Here is a 10,411-nt window from a genome sequence, read left to right as displayed (position 1 = left end):
TCTTACTAGAGGCGCGCACTCGTCACGCTGCAGTAGTATTGCCTCGTTTCCGTCTTTTCGAAGAATTGGCACAACGGTTTGCCACCGTCTCCCTCTCGTGAGGCCGCTGGCGCGTGGCTTTAGCGCTCAACGTACTGTCCATGATGCCGACGCGGTCAAAACGAGTCGACGGACGCACGTTCCCTGTGCGCCGAAGTCTCTCTTGATATGTGATCCGACCCTCAGACAGACGAAGCCAAGGGAAGACCCAAGGCCGCAATGTGCGTTCAAAGAATCAGTGCTCAGTGTGTCCTGCAATTCACACCAAGTCTCGCAGCTGGCTGCGTTCTTCATCGACCCGAGAACCGAGTGATCCACCGCTTAGAGTCGTGAAAAATAGTTTGTTCAATTCAGTACAGTACAACCAGGGTTTTAGGCACGTGGCGTCTCCCTGTGTGTGGTTTCGAAGAGCGCCTTTCGGCGTGCGCTCCTCCAGTCTCGCTCTTTCGGCGGCCGCGTCTCAGCAGCTGAAAGCCTAATGGCACTCCACTCCTGCTACTCGCGCGTGTGTTTTGCGCCCACGCCTTCCTCGCTTGCCCTCGAGGCACCTTATGCCGTTTGCGCGCACTCGAAGCCGGTTTTACCTGCCAACCATCCACCGGACCCGTGTGTCTCGTGTGCACGTTCACATCGCTCCACTAAAAATTGCAAAGAGCGACAGAGCCATGATTAGGGCTAAGCCGCTGTGGAGTCTTTAACGGCTACACGGCCACGGGCAGGGCTTCACCCCCATCGACGTGCTTCGCTTCAGTCAGCAGTAGGTTCATAGAAGGGCCTCAAACACACACACACTTTCGCATCGGCAGATCGCCGCAGCATAACCGCTGTTGATCCAACAGCCTACTTGAGACGAAAGACAAGAGCCCGGCGCGCGTACTCGCGCAGCTCTCCAAAACCACTCGGCCAGTGCCAGGGACGGCTCCCTGCGCCGGCGCCACAACAAGTCTACTTGAGGCGGAAGACGAAGCCAGCAAGGGCCTGGCCGCAAGTGCGTTCGAAACCGGGACTACAGTCCCTCGTCTGTCCGTACTTCCTCTTTCGACGTGCGGCGCCTTCCCAAAGCGCACAAGTCCGCTAACCGCAGAACGCTTCCGACGTAGCAAAGCCGCGTTTCCTTCGGTACTTCGCAGCAACGCCGCCTTTCCCTCGGCGGCGGGCGAATAGCCTGCAGACGTCGTCGCATTAAACCGCGATCTCGACACCTCGCGCGTCACGAGCAGGAGCCGACCGGCAGCCTCCGGCCCTTTCGGACTCGGTGGCATTTGCCGCGGAGGACGGGAGAGCACTTTAGGCCACGGTTCCTTCCGTACTTGGCAGCCGCACCCTCATACCGACAGTTCCATGACCGACCGAGCGCCACACCGTTCCTTTAGTACTTGGGTGGCAACAAAGTCGGGTCGTTACTCCATACTCGCCGCAGGAAGCGACCGGCAGCCGCCAGCCTTTTCAGACTCGGCAGCGTTTGCCGCGGAGGACGGGAGAGCGCTCGCACCACGGTTCCGTGTGTGTACTAAGCGGCAGCGGCATTAGCTCTCGACCGTCAGTTCCTTGACCGACCGCACGCTTCGCCGTTCCCCTCGTACTGGGCAAAGCAGCAGGTCGGGTCGTCTTACTCCCATTCCGCGCAAGAGCGCCAAAGCGGACAGAAAGCCCACCCAGTGTGCGTTACGCCGTTTCTACCCGCGGGCGCGGCCAAGCCAACCGTCCAAGGTTGCAGCCGGCGTCCACTGGGCGCAACAAATTTGGCACGGGGCGCCCCTCAAAATTCAGGCAGTCCCCGGCATGTTCGGGTATAGCCGTCCCCGCGTCCAAGCGGGGCCAGCGGCGGAAAGCGTCGGGCGCAGCGAGCTGCTTCACCCACACGGGGTAGAAACAATGGCGCTCGCCACCCTTCACAATCCGGTAATGATCCTTCCGCAGGTTCACCTACGGAAACCTTGTTACGACTTTTACTTCCTCTAAATGATCAAGTTTGGTCATCTTTCCAACAGACCGGCGCAACCGAAAGGCCGCGCCGGACATCGGTCCGAAGACCTCACTAAATCATTCAATCGGTAGTAGCGACGGGCGGTGTGTACAAAGGGCAGGGACGTAATCAACGCGAGCTTATGACTCGCGCTTACTGGGAATTCCTCGTTCAAGGGGAACAATTGCAAGCCCCTATCCCAATCACGAAAGAAGTTCCACGGGTTACCCAGTCCTTTCAGACAGGGATAAAGACACGCTGCTTCCTTCAGTGTAGCGCGCGTGCGGCCCCGGACATCTAAGGGCATCACAGACCTGTTATTGCTCTGTTTCGTGCGGCTAGGAGCCGCTTGTCCCTCTAAGAAGGTTGTAAGGTGCTGGGAACCCCGCACCTATTTAATAGGCTAGAGTCTCGTTCGTTATCGGAATTAACCAGACAAATCGCTCCACCAACTAAGAACGGCCATGCACCACCATCCACCGAATCAAGAAAGAGCTCTCAATCTGTCAATCCTCCCAGTGTCCGGGCCGGGTAAGTTTTCCCGTGTTGAGTCAAATTAAGCCGCAGGCTCCACTCCTGGTGGTGCCCTTCCGTCAATTCCTTTAAGTTTCAGCTTTGCAACCATACTTCCCCCGGAACCCAAACACTTTGGTTTCCCGGAAGCTGCCCGCCGAGTCATTTGAGTAACTCAGGCGGATCGCTGGTTGGCATCGTTTATGGTCAGAACTAGGGCGGTATCTGATCGCCTTCGAACCTCTGACTTTCGTTCTTGATCAAAGAAAACATTCTTGGCAAATGCTTTCGCAGTAGTTCGTCTTGCGACGGTCCAAGAATTTCACCTCTAGCGCCGCAATACGAATGCCCCCGTCTGTCCCTCTTAATCATTACCTCGTATTCCAAAAACCAACAGAACAGAAACGAGGTCTTGTTCTATTATTCCATGCAAGTTTATTCAGGCGACTCGCCTGCGTTGAGCACTCTAATTTTTTCAAAGTAAAAGCACCGGCCTTCTCGAGGCACACAATGAAGTGCACCAAGAAAGGACCGGCATGATGTTCAGTCCGAGCCGTCGCATCGGGTAGATGCACTACTCGTCTGGAACTGAGATCCAACTACGAGCTTTTTAACCGCAGCAGCTTTAGTATACGCTATTGGAGCTGGAATTACCGCGGCTGCTGGCACCAGACTTGCCCTCCAATTGATCCTCGTTAAAGGATTTAGAGTGTACTCATTTCAATTACGGGGCCTCAAAAGAGTCCCGTATTGTTATTTTTCGTCACTACCTCCCCGTGCCGGGAGTGGGTAATTTGCGCGCCTGCTGCCTTCCTTGGATGTGGTAGCCGTTTCTCAGGCTCCCTCTCCGGAATCGAACCCTGATTCTCCGTTACCCGTAACAACCATGGTAAGCAAGTAACCTACCATCGAAAGTTGATAAGGCAGACACTTGAAAGAAACGTCGCCGGCTCGTGGCCATGCGATCAGCACAAAGTTATCCAGAGTCACCACACAATACGGGCCGAAACCCGATCGATCTTGGTCTAATAAAAGCACCCGTCGCCCAAAGGGCTTCAGGCTCACTGCATGTATTAGCTCTAGAATTGCCACAGTTATCCAAGTAGGAAGAAACGATCTAAGGAACCATAACTGATTTAATGAGCCATTCGCGGTTTCGCCTTATTTCGGCATGTACTTAGACATGCATGGCTTAATCTTTGAGACAAGCATATGATTACTGGCAGGATCAACCAGGTAATCGTTCAACTGCGCGTCCAGCCTTTCAAGCAGGCCGGACGCCGTTTTTGCGATGCCGAGGCCACCTTCAGGCGCCCCAACACGCTTCGTTCTCGCAAAGGGTAGCACTTTGCACAGTCCGAGACGACGGCGTTCGAGCTCGCTACGGCGCCCTCCCCGCAGGGCCGGGTATCGCCACGCGGCAAGAAGCACGCAACATTCTCGATAGACCGGTTGTGTCGACTCGATCGCGGCTTGCGGTTTCTCTCGAGCCCGCAGCACTGGTGGACCGACCGACACTTGCAACGTAGCCGAGACGGCAAAGCCGCTAGGCGACGGGTCACGCCCGCGCCTTCGGCGCTTTCGTATTTGATTCGTCCGAGGACGATGCGGAACACACTTCGATATCGTGGAAAAAGCGTCGTCCGACAACCAGCCCCTAACGCATCAAGCGGATGAGGCTGCAGACGTCAGCTGTGGGATCCACGGGAGCGATACCGGGGACACGCTTGACGGGCACGAAGCCCGCCGCATATCAAACACCCAGGTCGCTTTGGGGGCGACTGCTCTCTGGGACCCCCATATAATAGCAGCGATAAGTACCCAGACCTCCATGGGGCCGTACTCGTGCCACTTTCGACGAGCGTTTGGCGAAAATCGTGCCGCCTCGTAACGCCGCGAGCAAGATTGAAAGCTTACGTCGGCAGCACAATGCCGAAGTCGTGAAAGCGCAGCGCGTCTACCGAATGCGCGAACGGCAATTTCTCGCTAATGGCCAGTACGGTTTCCTGCACAATTGCCTTTCTGTCGCCCTACGGGGCCCCCGGCCGATCGATTCGAGGCACGCTAGCACGGCCCCTTCGCCATTTCCGAGCACGAGTGCGAACAGTGCGGGCGGCGTGCTCGACGCCCCGGCTGACGTCGTTTCGGACTTTGTCTCTTCGCGTGCTCGCGGCAACGCCGCGGCCAACGACGACGTCTGCGCGGTTCTTTGCCGGTTCCCGGCGTGCTATAGTGCAGCCCTCTGCAGGGTGACACCGGCTCCGTCGTGGCCGTGCGGCGGCTTGTACGCAAAAGTTGCGTCAAAGGCGTCGCGCTCGCGCCGCCCCGGCACACGCGGTTTCGGACTTTGTCTCTTCCAGCGCTCGCGTAGTCGTGGGCACGATTGTCGACTTCGGAACGGTGCGCGGACACCGCCACGAGCACGCGCAAGACGAAAATCGCACTACGGTACAATGTCGGCCGGGGCCCTACGGCCCCTTACAGTAGCAGCGATAAGTGCCCAGACCTCCATGGGGCCGTACTCGTGCGACGCGGCGGCGTACTGCGCCGAGCCGAGCGCCAATATTTGGCTTTTGCAGGGCGGATTCGAGCTCTGGCGATTGCCGCGGTACCGCCGCTCACCGATTCAAGGCACGCTAGCGCGGCCCCTTCGCCATTTCCGAGCACGCGTGCGAACAGTGCGGGCGGCGTGCTCGACGCCCCGGCTGACGTCGTTTCGGACTTTGTCTCTTCGCGTGCTCGCGGCAACGCCGCGGCCAACGACGACGTCTGCGCGGTTCTTTGCCGGTTCCCGGCGTGCTATAGTGCAGCCCTCTGCAGGGTGACACCGGCTCCGTCGTGGCCGTGCGGCGGCTTGTACGCAAAAGTTGCGTCAAAGGCGTCGCGCTCGCGCCGCCCCGGCACACGCGGTTTCGGACTTTGTCTCTTCCAGCGCTCGCGTAGTCGTGGGCACGATTGTCGACGTCGGAACGGTGCGCGGACTACGCCACGAGCACGCGCAAGCCGAAAATCGCACTACGGTACAATGTCGGCCGGGGCCGTACGGCCCCTTACAGTAGCAGCGATAAGTGCCCAGACCTCCATGGGGCCGTACTCGTGCGACGCGGCCGCGTACTGCGCCGAGCCGAGCGCCAATATTTGGCTTTTGCAGGGCGGATTCGAGCTCTGGCGATCGCCGCGGTACCGCCGCTCACCGATTCAAGGCACGCTAGCGCGGCCCCTTCGCCATTTCCGAGCACGCGTGCGAACAGTGCGGGCGGCGTGCTCGACGCCCCGGCTGACGTCGTTTCGGACTTTGTCTCTTCGCGTGCTCGCGGCAACGCCGCGGCCAACGACGACGTCTGCGCGGTTCTTTGCCGGTTCCCGGCGTGCTATAGTGCAGCCCTCTGCAGGGTGACACCGGCTCCGTCGTGGCCGTGCGGCGGCTTGTACGCAAAAGTTGCGTCAAAGGCGTCGCGCTCGCGCCGCCCCGGCACACGCGGTTTCGGACTTTGTCTCTTCCAGCGCTCGCAACCATGTCGGGGCCGACGCCGACGACTGCGTGGTGTTTCAACGATTGCCGGCGTGACACAATGCAGCTGCGTGCGGGATGCCAGCGATTCCGTCGTGTCCGTGCGGCGGCTTGTACGCAAAAGTTGCGTCAAAGGCGTCGCGCTCGCGCCGCCCCGGCACACGCGGTTTCGGACTTTGTCTCTTCCAGCGCTCGCGTAGTCGTGGGCACGATTGTCGACGTCGGAACGGTGCGCGGACTACGCCACGAGCACGCGCAAGCCGAAAATCGCACTACGGTACAATGTCGGCCGGGGCCGTACGGCCCCTTACAGTAGCAGCGATAAGTGCCCAGACCTCCATGGGGCCGTACTCGTGCGACGCGGCGGCGTACTGCGCCGAGCCGAGCGCCAATATTTGGCTTTTGCAGGGCGGATTCGAGCTCTGGCGATCGCCGCGGTACCGCCGCTCACCGATTCAAGGCACGCTAGCGCGGCCCCTTCGCCATTTCCGAGCACGCGTGCGAACAGTGCGGGCGGCGTGCTCGACGCCCCGGCTGACGTCGTTTCGGACTTTGTCTCTTCGCGTGCTCGCGGCAACGCCGCGGCCAACGACGACGTCTGCGCGGTTCTTTGCCGGTTCCCGGCGTGCTATAGTGCAGCCCTCTGCAGGGTGACACCGGCTCCGTCGTGGCCGTGCGGCGGCTTGTACGCAAAAGTTGCGTCAAAGGCGTCGCGCTCGCGCCGCCCCGGCACACGCGGTTTCGGACTTTGTCTCTTCCAGCGCTCGCAACCATGTCGGGGCCGACGCCGACGACTGCGTGGTGTTTCAACGATTGCCGGCGTGACACAATGCAGCTGCGTGCGGGATGCCAGCGATTCCGTCGTGGCGGTGCGGCGGCTTGTACGCAAAAGTTGCGTCAAAGGCGTCGCGCTCGCACCGCCCCGGCACACGTGGTTTCGGACTTTGTCTCTTCGAGCGCTCGCAGCGATGTCGAGGCGATCGCTTACGTCTGCACGGTTTCCGGTGTGCTACAATGCAGCAGTCTGCCGCACTACACCTCTTGGTTGCCGAGGCCAGCACGGCAATTTACTGAAGCGAGCGCATTGCGCCCAGGCGGCAGCGGACTTTGTGCTTTCGGGAGTGCTCTTGCTGTAAAATTTGAACGGCTGCAGCTGCGCGAAGCAAGTGTACCTATTTTCACTCTCTCTCTGTCTGCCTTTGAGGCGACTGTAATTTCACTTTAAACGCAACTGGAGGCGGGGAGCAACCTGATGAGAGTAGGTGGACTTCGGTACATGTTGTAATTTAGAAATTGCTTTCAAGCTTTGAGGACATACACCTTCGCGCCATCTGCTTTCCCCGTCTCTTTGGCACTTTATAGTATGTGCTGCATGCTCTGCATTCCAAAGAAACACGCCTGTGTCTCTCCCTCTCTCACGTTCTTCTTCTTTTTGTAGCTGCTGTTGTAGAAGATGCTATGCTCTTTAATCGCTGTAACATAGAGTGCTTGCACAAGCCAACAACTGTTGCGCGTTTTTTTTTTTTTTTTTTTCTCTTCCCAAGACGTTTCTGCCATTATTCACTAACTCTCGTTCTTAGTATGCAATGGAGCGTTAGCTCGCGCCATCTACCTTTCTTTCTGTATTGCAAAGTCCGCAGGTTTTCCTAGTTCCGTACACAGATGGCGCTAATGCGTTTTGGCGCCAGGTTCGAACGACCTCGCTGTACTCGTGTTTCCCATTTGAATGTTTCAAAGGGGTTTGCGACAGGGGGTGGTTCTTGTGCAAGGCTGAGCTTTCCAGCTGCGTTTAAGCTATGCTAGCATGTGTGCGTATATATATATATATATATATATAAATACACAAACACACACACACACACACACACACACACATGCATATATACATACACACACACGGTAATGGTAAAGATGATGAGGTAGCACTTTTTTTTTTTTTTTTACAATGCCTGTGTTTCAGATGGCGATCTTTCTCCCCTCTATGTTTCCGGTGGGAAGGAGTGTGCAGCGTTTTCTATATTTATTTTGTCATTCACTTCTATGTTGCTCGTCTTCGTACATGGGGCATGCTACCTAATTCTACCGGTCGATTCGACACGTTGCGATCCGTCCCGGCCTGTGCCGTATCAAAATTTTCAGTGGGCCTTGCGGTAAATAAAAAGAAATGAAGGAAATGCGCGTAGTATATTACAATTGCACACGGGCTTGAAACGAAGCCCTCAAGGAAGGTCACCTTGAGCGGTCGCATTCAGACGGAAGTAAGCATTCCCCTGGCGCGTTTTTTTCCGCTCGCCTGTTCCGTTTTCTACGAGGTTGCCTTGGTTGGTTTCGCGTTACAAGCAAGCTTGCACTCGGGTCTCGTTTCTACGCGACAGCGTTTCGTTAACAGCGAAAGACTGAGGCGTTGCGAGTTCATCCGTGAGATAGGGAGCGTTGAGTCTGTACACAGGCTGAATTTTATAATATTGCCCACGCTGTTGCTGAGGTTACCCATGTCGGCAGGGCGCCCACAAGGCAGTAGTACAATGAAGTGAAGTGAAGGACATCGCTTCTCGGCCTTTTGGCTAAGATCAAAGTGTAGTATCTGTTCTTATCAGCTTAATATCTGATACGGGTTCTATATGGACCCACGATATTAAACCTATTTTTGGAAGTTGGCGGAGTGCTTGAAGCCTGCTTCACCTCCGCCGCAGGTCGGCCCGGTATTGCACTACCTCCGGGATCGGCCCCCGCTCACTTAGGTGAGACTTCATTCAATCAAAATGAAGAGCACAAGCTCAACGCGAGCAGTGACTTGACACGCACCATTCCTATACTACACGCAACGATGCCGGTTCGCGGACCACGAGAGTAATTAAACTGCCACTCCATCTGTGTGTAGCGTCGCACTTGTTGCGTCGCAAATGGGACAGCCGCTCCAGCAAATTTCTAGTTATGGGCTTCGAGAAAAATTAATGAAAGCAAAAGAAAGAACCAGAATTCCTATTTGTCCGATGTCTCTGAATGATTGTCTCCTGTAAAGAGCCACTTGGGGGGATGGGGGGTAGGATTAGCCGTGGGGGTTCGCAATCAATATGAATCCCACTCAAAGCCAACACTGGATTTTGGAGTTCACTATCGCTTGGATCCGTAAACCACCGCGGCCACGCAAGCTCGCCCTGCCGCCGAAATCCGCTGCCCAAGTGGAAGAAAGATTCCCTATGAAAGAAAAATAGAGTGCCCGATTTCTGGCAACTACTGTGCAGCCTTTGTGTACACATTTTCGCAGCAGTGGGACCGAGCGCCTCGAAAACAAACTTGTCGTATGCCCAAATGTGGCGAAATATATTCAAGGGTTAAAAGGTGCCTCATCTTTCTAACCTGTATGTTACGAAGACCTGTTGCTACCTTTTCATCATGAACATCATCATCATCATCATCCTGGCTACGCCCACTGCAGGGCAAAGGCATCTGCCATGATCCTCCAAGTACCCCGGTCAGGTGCCGATTGTCGCCATGTAGTCCCTAATCTAATCTGCCCTCCTAACTTTCTGCCACCCCCTGCTACGCTTCCCTCCTCTTGGAATTCAGTCTGTAACCCTTAATGGCCACCGGTTATCTTCCCCCCAGATTGCATGCCCTGCGCATGCCCATTTGTTTTTCCTGGTTTAAACTTTGGTGTCATTAACGAGCGTTTCTTCTCGCACACCCCAATCTGCTCTATTCCGATCCCCCCGTGACGCCACACCCATCATCCTTCTTTCCAGAGCCCGTTGCGTCGCCCTCAGTTACCCTTCGGTAATCCTCAAAGCTTTTTGTTGGGGCACTCGTGGCATCTTTCTCGTTTAATGAAGTCAAATTTTTTTTCAGTTTTGGGGGGAAAACTCAATGAGCTAGGCGCGATTGTGTCCCTGGCGCCGCTCTCAACAAGATGGCGGCGCCCATGCTTTTTGCCTGCAGGTTCGGCCCTACGCAGAACACGCCTGCCGGGCAGTGTAGCCACGTTGAAGGGGCAAAGCGTAGTGCAGTGAAGCGCTTGCTCGGGCGAAAAACGCAAATATGAGCCAAACAGGAATTTCCATTATTGGAAATTCCAGTTCAGTTTGCGCATTGCGTTCGCCTAAGGTAAAGAACACAAATGCGAGTGCCACAGCAGTCAAGTCAAAGCTTAGGATTGCGTATCATTTTTTTTTTTTTTTTTCTTTTCGTGCCTTTTACTCCTGGCCTGCGTGGCCCTAGCGCGCATGCACACGAAAGTAATGAAATGCTGAAAACACGAAATAATGCGGTGCGGCTGTATCATATCTATTTTGTGCGCTTTGTTCTTTGTGGACTACAGCGGTGTGCGTCATGAGAAAGTTTCGGTGCCCTTCTTGGGTGACCAGTGAAGCTATATTTAAAAC

At 55.9% G+C, this 10,411-nt stretch overlaps 3 non-coding genes across 3 annotated transcripts; 1 reads left to right on the top strand and 2 right to left on the bottom strand.

Annotated features, from left to right (window-relative positions):
* Positions 1-215: 215 nt before the first annotated feature.
* LOC140214785 (5.8S ribosomal RNA) lies at positions 216-368 on the bottom strand. The gene has a single exon (XR_011891715.1). It is a non-coding gene; the product is annotated as a 5.8S ribosomal RNA (ribosomal RNA).
* A 1,574-nt stretch (positions 369-1,942) lies between these two features.
* LOC140214792 (small subunit ribosomal RNA) lies at positions 1,943-3,757 on the bottom strand. Its single transcript, XR_011891722.1, has one exon. It is a non-coding gene; the product is annotated as a small subunit ribosomal RNA (ribosomal RNA).
* Positions 3,758-8,573: 4,816 nt separating this feature from the next.
* On the top strand, positions 8,574-8,765 carry LOC140214790 (U2 spliceosomal RNA). Its single transcript, XR_011891720.1, has one exon. It is a non-coding gene; the product is annotated as a U2 spliceosomal RNA (small nuclear RNA).
* The last annotated feature ends 1,646 nt before the right edge of the window (positions 8,766-10,411 follow it).

Source organism: Dermacentor andersoni, unplaced genomic scaffold (assembly GCF_023375885.2).
Source record: "Dermacentor andersoni unplaced genomic scaffold, qqDerAnde1_hic_scaffold ctg00000627.1, whole genome shotgun sequence".
Classification (NCBI taxonomy): Eukaryota; Metazoa; Arthropoda; class Arachnida; order Ixodida; family Ixodidae; genus Dermacentor; species Dermacentor andersoni.
Note: the sequence above shows the minus strand (reverse complement) of the source record. Positions and strands in the feature narration are given on the sequence as shown.